Raw genomic sequence first — 9,483 nt, 5'->3', positions numbered from 1 at the left:
AATAAAAAAAAAACTTAAACTTTTCCTTTTAAGTGTTCTTGCATAAAGACTTATTACATGCGTTGAAGAAAATTAATAGAAACTAACACAAAACTCTCAAAATACCACAGCTTATACAAATAGGAACTAAATCAAGAAGTAATGTTTACAAACATTATGAAAAGAAATGATTCGTCTCTTAAAAAAAAATAGCTACACTAAAAGTAAATTATATAATACATAGTCTGATAAGTGACAAATCAGTACTTTGGCGCTGGTGTTAGTGAACCATGAAAATAAACCATTTGGAAACGGATACCTGTAATTTAGTCACCATATTATTATCATTATCATTTAAATATACTACGAGAAGTAATGAACAACTAAAATAAAATACTTTAAGAATAGTAACAATCTTAAAACAGATCTTTCATATCTAACGCATAAAAACTCCCCCAAAAAGAGAAATAAGATAGAATAGTGTGCCGATTGTACCTTTGCAAGAGATCTCTAACCCAAGACAGTGGAAGACCATGGTACAGAGGCTATGTACCTGCTTACCAAAGCCAAAGTATCTTCTATCCTTACCAAGAGGAAAGGATCCACTGAATAATTACAGTGCAGTATTTAACCCCTTGAGCGAAGAAGCATTGTTTGGTAATCTCACTGTTGTCTGGTGTATGGGGATAGAGGAGAATGTGGAAAGAATAGTACAGAGTTTTCGGTGTATGTGTAGACTAAAGAAAAATGAGCCGTAACCTGAGAAAGGGATCCAATGTAGCACTGTCTGGACAGTCAAAGGACCCAAAAACTCTCTAGTGGTAGTATCTCAACGGATGACTGGTGCCTTACTACTACCACTTATAGCATACAAACATATTTCAAAGACATTCTTTAAAGAAAAAAAAAATCCTTCTCCACTAAACTTAAGGTCATCTCCACACTACACTCTAAAATGAAATTGTGATGTATCTAATTTATGGGATGTACAAGACTTCCACTCGTAAAGAGATTCACTCAAACCATCCAAGGTTGTAAAATTAACTTTCAAATTATAAATACAACAAAAAAGCGCAATGTAAGTAAAAATGTACCGAGTGGCACAGTACCAAAATGATGACCTTTTATTCAGAAAAGAAAGAAACTAACCCAATCGAACTATCAATATCCATCACGCAAAAGGGAACTGATCTTGGTCTCTTAATAAGCTCCCCCCTACGGCCAACGGGCAAGTATTGCCTTCTCCTTGGTTGCTATGGTAACATCCCGAACAGCTGACATTCCTCGAAGAGCCGGGTAATAGGTGCTGCGAATGATATTTTCAGACGAAATTCCGTCCGTAAGCACGTAACCCCCTAACAGCCTCCAGTCGTAATCGATTTCACGATCAGATCTAAATTATTTGTAAATATCACTAGGAGTTGGGAAGAAAGGCTGAAATACGCTTCATCTATAAAGAGAGAGAGAGAGAGAGAGAGAGAGAGAGAGAGAGAGAGAGAGAGAGGAGAGAGAGAGAGAGAGAGAGAGAGAGAGAGATTATGATGCTAATTCCATTTCATGAGTGATGAGCCAAATGATACACTTACAGACATTATGGATAAGAAGCATACACGTTTTTCTTTTACAAAGATAATGAAGAATATCTCCGAGAGGGGAATCCTATACCTAACAGGACAATATGCGGATTAAGAAAATCCAACGGACTAATATATATCATGAAATAAAATACCACCTAAAAATGTAAATGACAAATACTGCAGAGCTTCGTAACAGCTGTGTCGGAAGGTGACCTTGGAATTTCAACTTTATTCTCCTTTATAGTAATAACTATCATTATGAAATGAGTGAAGAGATATAATCATAGCCTTAGATTCCTAAACAAAATATTTGTGATAGCCAAATGTGCTTTCAGTATCCAACATCGAGTGCCTAAGCTTCCAAATTTGCACTTCTGTCGCTCATTACCAAGTACAAGTACAAAATGAGATTCCAGCAAATGACACCATCAGGCATAATGGAATAAAGGAGTTGCTCGTATTATTCATTATCTGACCTACAGTAAGTAGATTGGTCCAATGAATCATCTGGCAAAAGGTAAAAAAATAATTTTTTGTAAATATCCCAACCTAGCACCAGGAAGTTTTGTAGGAAATCTGTTGGATGATAATCATAATACTGGTATTATTAATTCATGCTACCAACACCCAAACCTCAAGTTAAATGAAAAGTTATTGGGACTGCCCAATCTTTCAGTACTCTACCACTATATCCAACCCTTTCCCATCATCTGCCAATTATATGCCAACCTATGTGAGAAAAATAACTACAATTATAATAAAAGCTAGCAAACTTTGTATTCGTCTTACCCATCCATAATTTCATTATCTCTTCAAAAGAAAACGAATACTGTATGTAAGGACTCCTGTTGAAATAAAATTCCCAATCATGGGAAATCTCCGGCAGACTATTCCATGGAAATATGTTAATTTCTAAATAATTAAAAAACAATTATAAAATAATAAGTTTTAGATGAAATTACTATATGAGGGGTTTGGGGTTATGTGGCTTTTATTTCAATAATTCGAAACATCAGACATCATTACTTGATCAATTCATTTCTAATGTAAAAACCAAAAAAAGAAGTCCACTTGATGATCCACATTAAAAGAAACGTAGGATAGAAAAAATGAAGGTCAAAATCTGAACAAAAGAATACAAAAGAGACCATCTCTTGAAATCCATCAGACCATGACATCAGAGCAAGCAGAAATCAGGAAAGGCTTCTGCAGCTTAACAGTAGAGGGACACAATGACACCAGCGGTGGATTTAGGGGGGGGGGGGGGGAGTAGGCCATGGCCTAGGGCCCCGCGCCTGTGAGGCCCCGCGAAATTTGATTCATAATTCGGCGTGGGCACTTTATAATCAATGGAAAAAAATTTCTCCACGCTTGTGTCAATGAATTTCTGCGAAATAACATCTACACAGGCAATTACGACATTTGCAATGTGGCAATTAGGCATTTGCAATTTGGCAATTCGCAGCATTTGAGCTGTGCAATGAATGTGGCGTTTAGTATGCATGAAAGTGAGTATATTCACTTCATCGGTTCAATGACTTTAAATTTCATACAGTTTGCTTGCAAGCAACATTTCGAATTCGCAAGTTGATGCAATAATGCAAGCTCGGTTTTCTGTCAATCTATCATATAAATTGTGTAAATAATATTCATTGTGTGTGGACCAGTGGACTTTTCTTTGCTTCTTGTTGGGTCCACGTGGCGCGATTACTAACGTTCAATCTGCACTCTGATTGGCTGTTGAACCCTGTATGCACATGCTTACATGTATGCATTAATGACTCATGATAAATCTTGTGCAACTATTTTCACGAATACTCTCATCTGTGTCTTTTATTTTGTGCTAGCATGCTTTTTTTATCAGTTTGCTCTTTCTGACTGAAGTGTTCACTCTCATTGTTTTCTGAGCGCAGTGGTCTCATCTGACTTCTTGACGTAGCTTCCGGCTCATTTCTGCTCGGGTGTGAATTTCATTGATTGAAACCTTTTCTATTTGCCTGTCGACAAAAACAGGAAAAGACAAACTTGTCAAACATCAGTTACAAAAAAAGGTTCCACCTCTCTTACTGTCGAACACGTCTCAGTTTTCTCGTTGCTTCACCCCCTCATCTGTTAATGTTTGAAATACCCTTCCTAATGATGTCGTCAAGTCAAATGATTGTTATACTTTCAAAAAACACGTTAATGCTTTTTTTCTCTCTAGTGCCTCAACGTTTTAATTTCCATATTCAGTTTTTTGCCTCATCAATGTTTCTTCTAATATTTTTATTTCTATCATCGATGATGTGCCGTTAACTAGGCCTTCGGGTGTATGCATCTCTTGCTTTCTGGTTGGTCGCCTAAATTGATCATTATAATAATAATAGTAATAATAAATACTTCGCCAATGTTTTTATATATAGCCAACTTTTATTAGCATCTACGTATCTATGTAACTACCTACTTTTGTCATTTCATATACCTAGTTACATTTTAAATATCTACTGTGGGTAGAGCCATAATATCTATAGTTAATAATTATTCATGTTTTTCATTTTCAGGATAAGGTAGTGAGGCTGCACTGACCACTGAGGCATAATGGAGAAATCAACAAGTCGTAATCGTGATCAAGGGAGAAAGTATAAAGCAGGCTCTGTCAAACGACAAGAAAAGGCAGATGAAAAGGAAAGAGTCAAAAAACTACCAAAAATAACTCAATGGTTGGCATATTCAACAGTATCTGCACCTGCAAAGTCACAAATACACACTGAATCTGGTCCTAGCTTGAACAAACCAAGTACAAGTGTTGGTGCTAGCTTGAACAAACCAAGTGCAGCCACAGCGAGTACTGAACGGTCTGAACCAAGATGTAGTTAGCGCAATTGATCCTGAGCGCAGTGAGGAGACACAAGAGGAAGTGAAAGCTATGAATACCGGTACTGAACAAGGATTTGAAAATGATCTTGGGTTATGGCCTAAAATAATTCCTGAAAATGTGTGTGACTATTGGTTGAAAAGGGGAAGTGCAGAATGTCGACACTGTGATGGTGATTTTAAAGAGTCAGCTGTGAAAGAGCTAAACAGAACCCGTCATTGTACAAAGACATTATTCACTCGAACTCATTCATTATCTGGCCAAGAAATTAATCTTAACTGGCTCTGCTACTTTAAAACAACTGGTAAAGTGTATTGTTTTCCTTGCAAGCTTTTGTCAAAGGTGCAAAGCTCATTCACAACTGGCTTCAATGGCTGGAAGAACGCTAGGTATGTCATAGAATCTCACAGTAGGTCAGATAAGCACAGGAAAAGTATGGTCGACATGATATATAGAAAGACTACGGGTGCCCGTATTGACTCTAATCTAGTGCTACAATATGAAAGTGACTGTGAGTACTGGCAGGCAGTATTGAGGAGGTGTGTAGATGTTTTAACGCTACTTTGCGAACGCGGGCTAGCCATTCGGGGTAAGGATGAAGTAATTGAATCAGCACACAATGGAAATTATCTTAGGATTCTAGAGCTGCTGAGCATATACGACCGTTTCTTGGCAGCACATATCAAGAAACATGCAAACAAAGGTAGTGGTCATACTTCCTACCTGTCGCATGTCATTTCTGAGGAAGTCATTGGAATAATGGCAGAAAAGGTTATGTCCTCAATAACAGATGAAGTAAAAACAGCAAAGTACTTCTCAATTTCTGTTGACTCCACACCAGATATTTCACACATGGATCAACTTAGTTTTACAGTCCGCTATGTACTGCCTACTACAGGTCCAGTTGAAAGGTTTTTGCAGTTTATTCCCATGCTAAGCCACACTGGCAGAGATATTGCTACAACTGCTCTTGATTTTCTTAAAGAGAAGAACATTTCAGTTCTCGACTGCCGAGGACAGTCCTATGACAATGCCAGCAACATGTCTGGTAAATATCAGGGAACCCAACAGATAATCAAGAACGAGTGCAGTGAAGCTGAGTACATACCATGTATGGCTCATTCCTTAAACTTGGTGGGTAAGTGTGCCGCAGAAAGCTGTCCTGCTGCAGTATCATCGTTTGGTCTGATACAAAACTTGTACTCCTTCCTTGTCGCATCTACTTATCGTTGGAGGAGACACCGTGAGGTAATAGAGACTAATAAAGATAAGAAGTTGAAAGTTGATAAAAAACTTTCAGACACTCGTTGGTCAGCACGAGCAGATGCTGCAGCTGCTCTCAGTAGAGCACACAAAGAAAACATCATTGTTCTGGAAGAGTTTTCCTCGGATCAGAATCAGCCAGCTGAAACAAGAACTGAAGCAAGTGGTCTTCTCAAAGGTTTGAAAAAACTTGAAACAGTAATTCTTCTTGAAGTTTGGGATACAGTATTGGAAAGGTTTCAGAGTGCCAGTATTCAACTGCAAAAACCTGGAATCTCCCTCAACACAGCTGTCACACTGCTGGAGTCTCTTTTACAGTTTGTTAAAGACCTGAGATCCCAGTTCGATGATTTTGAAGCTAAAGCTATGGCTAAGTGTGATCCCAGTGACGTGACTGGTAAAGTTGCATACTACGCCGACAGGCAGTCGCAGCGTATTAGAAAGCGCAAGCGTCACCACGATGAACTAGACTCGGTGGAGGATGTTACGCTGACAGGGAGAGACATGTTTAGAGTGACTGCGTTCTTGCCAATCATTGACAAGCTCTATGCTGCCCTAACACAACGCCTTGCAGCTTACAGCGACCTTCGGGAGAAATTTGGGTTTTTATCAGAAATCTCAAACAAAACAAACACTGAACTTAAAGCAGCTGCTGAAAAGCTTGTGTCTTCATATCCTAATGACTTGGAGGCGGGATTGGAGTCGGAGCTTTTGCATTTTGCACACCTCATGAAATCCATTCCAAGAGGTTCATCTGAAAGTGCTCCTTCATTAGGTGGTGTAAAAGCTGCACAAAGACAAAGTCCGAAACTAGAAATGTATAAGATAATTCACAGACATGACATGGTTGAAACATTTGCTAATGTTGAAATTGTATTACGACTCTATCTCTACATGTTTGTTACAAACTACACTGGGGAGCGATCATTCTCCAAGCTGAAACTACTAAAGAATTATCTAAGAAACACCATGGGGCAGAACCACTTATCTTCACTAACCCTGTTGAGCATTGAGCATGAAAAATTAAGGGTGCTTGATTTTACTGATGTCATCAAACAGTTTGCAAGTAAGAAGGCTCGAAAAAAATAATTTTTTTAATGAGAAATAGTTGAGTGTACCGTGCAAATTGCATACAATAAACAAAACCCACTCATTTTGCCATTTTGCCACTCACTTCAGTCAAACGGTATTCTCTTTTGTTTATGGTGTATTATTGAAGTCATTATTTTTCAATGGTGCATCATTATAGTTGGGGATCTCCTTAGTTAATGGCGTATTATTATAGTAATTTTTTTGTTATGCTTCAAAAAAGCAAATGTGTAATGTTCAACTGTGAAATGGTCACTTGGATAATTATCAATAAATTGAATATTGTTTAAAAAGAAAATTTATTTCAACGCTTATCTCTTTAGTTAATGGTATATTATTATAGTTATTTTTTATTGTTGAGCTTCAAAAAATCATATGGGTAATGTTCAACTGTGAAATGGTAATTTGGTTAAATTTCAATAAATTTAATATTGTTTAAAAAGCTAATTTATTTTAACGCTTCGCTCGTACACTGATTTGAGGGCCCGGTAAGGTCACCGGGCCTAGGGCCCCGCACAACCTAAATCCGCCTCTGAATGACACATTTGTTCATTGCTGATTTTACTCACTTGTCCTTTGTTTCTCCTTTTGCATACCTAGAAAGAAAAAGAAAAATTGAAAAGATACCACGCCAAAAATAATAAATTGTGTTGTCTGCAAATTTCTGATATTTTGAAAAATTTAGACTTCAGAGAGAGAGAGAGAGAGAGAGAGAGAGAGAGAGAGAGAGAGAGAGAGAGAGAGAGAGAGAGAGGAGAGAGAGAGAGAGAGAGAGAGATTCATAAGACATTTTTCTTGGCCGAGCATTGCTTTGCTAGTCTTTTCAAGGGTTGCCTGAAAGAGCCATCACTAGTTCATCACTGCCCAATTGCACAATAACTGCTCTGAGTGATTGGTCGTGCGGCTTTCACTAACGAATGAGAAATCCGCGAGAGTAAAAGAGAAAAATAACTGGCCTGGTAAAGCCTTTCAAAAATATTTTTCGTTTAGAACTTTTTTCCGATACGCGAGATTGGACTCGAAAGAAACGGATGAAAATGAGAATGGCTTCTGAAGAAAAACGAGAACCTGAAGCTGTACACTTAGAAAACAGATGGAAATGAGTTTGCACAGTAAAAAAAGAAAATTAAATTGAGGCTGGACTATACAGAAATGAACGAAAAGGTATTCTACCTCACGAATCCATTCTTTAGAATACAAATATCAATGAAAGTCAAAGATGATCCTATCTACTCAAAGATAATAATACTAGGCTTTATGGAAATAGAAGCAAGACCAACAATATACATAAAATAAAAGGTATTAGCACAAGATTAGTCTTTTAAGAGGCCAATATACATACATATATACATACATACATATATACACACACAGCATACAGAAAAATATTCTGAGGGAACTGAATTCTAGTAAAATTAATTGAAAATGACACCGGCCCTTTTGAAAAGGGTTGAAAACTGGTCTTTTAGTGAACAAAGCAATGGAACATCGGCATGGTAAGAGTGAAAGTAGAAATACAAAATGGGACGGGTAACCTTAACCCAAAAATATTTTTGGTCTAAATGGGCACCCCCATTTTATTATTATTATTACTATTAAATGCTAAGCTACAACTCTAGTTGGAAAAGCAGAATGCTATAATCCCAGGGGCCCTAACAGGGAAAATAACCCAGTGAGGAAAGGAAATAAGGACAAATGAAATGTTTTAAGAATAGTAACAACATTAAAATAAACATTTCCTATATAAACCATAAAAACTTTATCAAAACAAGAGGAAGAGAAACTAGATAGAACAGTGTGCCTGAGTGTACCATCAAGCAGGATAACTCTAACCCAAGGCAGTGGAAGACCATGGTACAGAGGCTATGGCACTACCCAAGACTACAGATCAATGGTTAGATGTTGGAGTGTCTTCTCCTAGAAGAGCTGCTTACCATAGCTAAAGAGTCTCTTCTACCCTTACCAAGAGGAAAGTAGTCACTGAACAATTACAGTGAAGTAGTTAACCCCTTGGGTGAAGAAAAACTGTTTGGCAATCTCAGTGTTGTCAGGTGTATGAGGACGGAGGAGAATCTGTAAGGAATAGGCCAGAGTATTCGGTTTCTGTGTAGGCAAAGGGAAAGAACCGTAAACAGAGAGAAGGGTCCTATGTAGTACTGTCTGGCTAGTCAAAGGACAACATAACTCTCTAGCTGTAGTATCTTAACGGTCGGGAGACACGTATTCTGATTTATACATGAACAATTAAACACACACATATACATACACAAACACACACACACACACACATATATATATATATATATATATATATATATATATATATATATATATATATATATCCTAACCGTGGTGAAAGGGCTTGTGTTTCGCCATTATAGACAAGGCTGAACTATGCAGGGCCAGCAAAACTAGTTTGGTTTGCTGTGAACGATCAGACTAAAATCTTCCACCGTCACCAATACGCAGTGGCTAGCGTTGTATTAGAAATGGCCAAACGCCAGATATGAATAATGACATGTCAGGCTTTTTCCTGCAGTGGATTAGAAACGGCTTTTTTCATTGTTGCTGTTGTAGTTATTGTGTCTGAGTCTATGTGTGTGTATATATATATATATATATATATATATATATATATATATATATATATATATATATATATATATATATATGTGTGTGTGTGTGTGTGTGTGTGTGTGTGTTAATTTTAACATACCTTGT

The 9,483-nt window shown here is 37.4% G+C and overlaps 1 long non-coding RNA gene across 1 annotated transcript in view; it reads right to left on the bottom strand.

Annotated features, from left to right (window-relative positions):
- The window catches only part of LOC137622226 (uncharacterized), a 142,541-nt gene extending 135,182 nt beyond the window's left edge, over positions 1-7,359 (bottom strand). Inside the window, exon 1 of the long non-coding RNA XR_011040389.1 lies at positions 7,332-7,359. This is a non-coding gene — a long non-coding RNA (uncharacterized lncRNA). The remainder of the gene's footprint in view (positions 1-7,331) is intronic.
- Between the last annotated feature and the right edge of the window lie 2,124 nt (positions 7,360-9,483).

The sequence above is a fragment of the Palaemon carinicauda genome, chromosome 2 (assembly GCF_036898095.1).
Source record: "Palaemon carinicauda isolate YSFRI2023 chromosome 2, ASM3689809v2, whole genome shotgun sequence".
NCBI classification, from domain to species: Eukaryota; Metazoa; Arthropoda; class Malacostraca; order Decapoda; family Palaemonidae; genus Palaemon; species Palaemon carinicauda.
The sequence above is the reverse complement of the archived record's forward strand: the minus strand, read 5'-3'. Positions and strand labels throughout refer to the sequence as shown.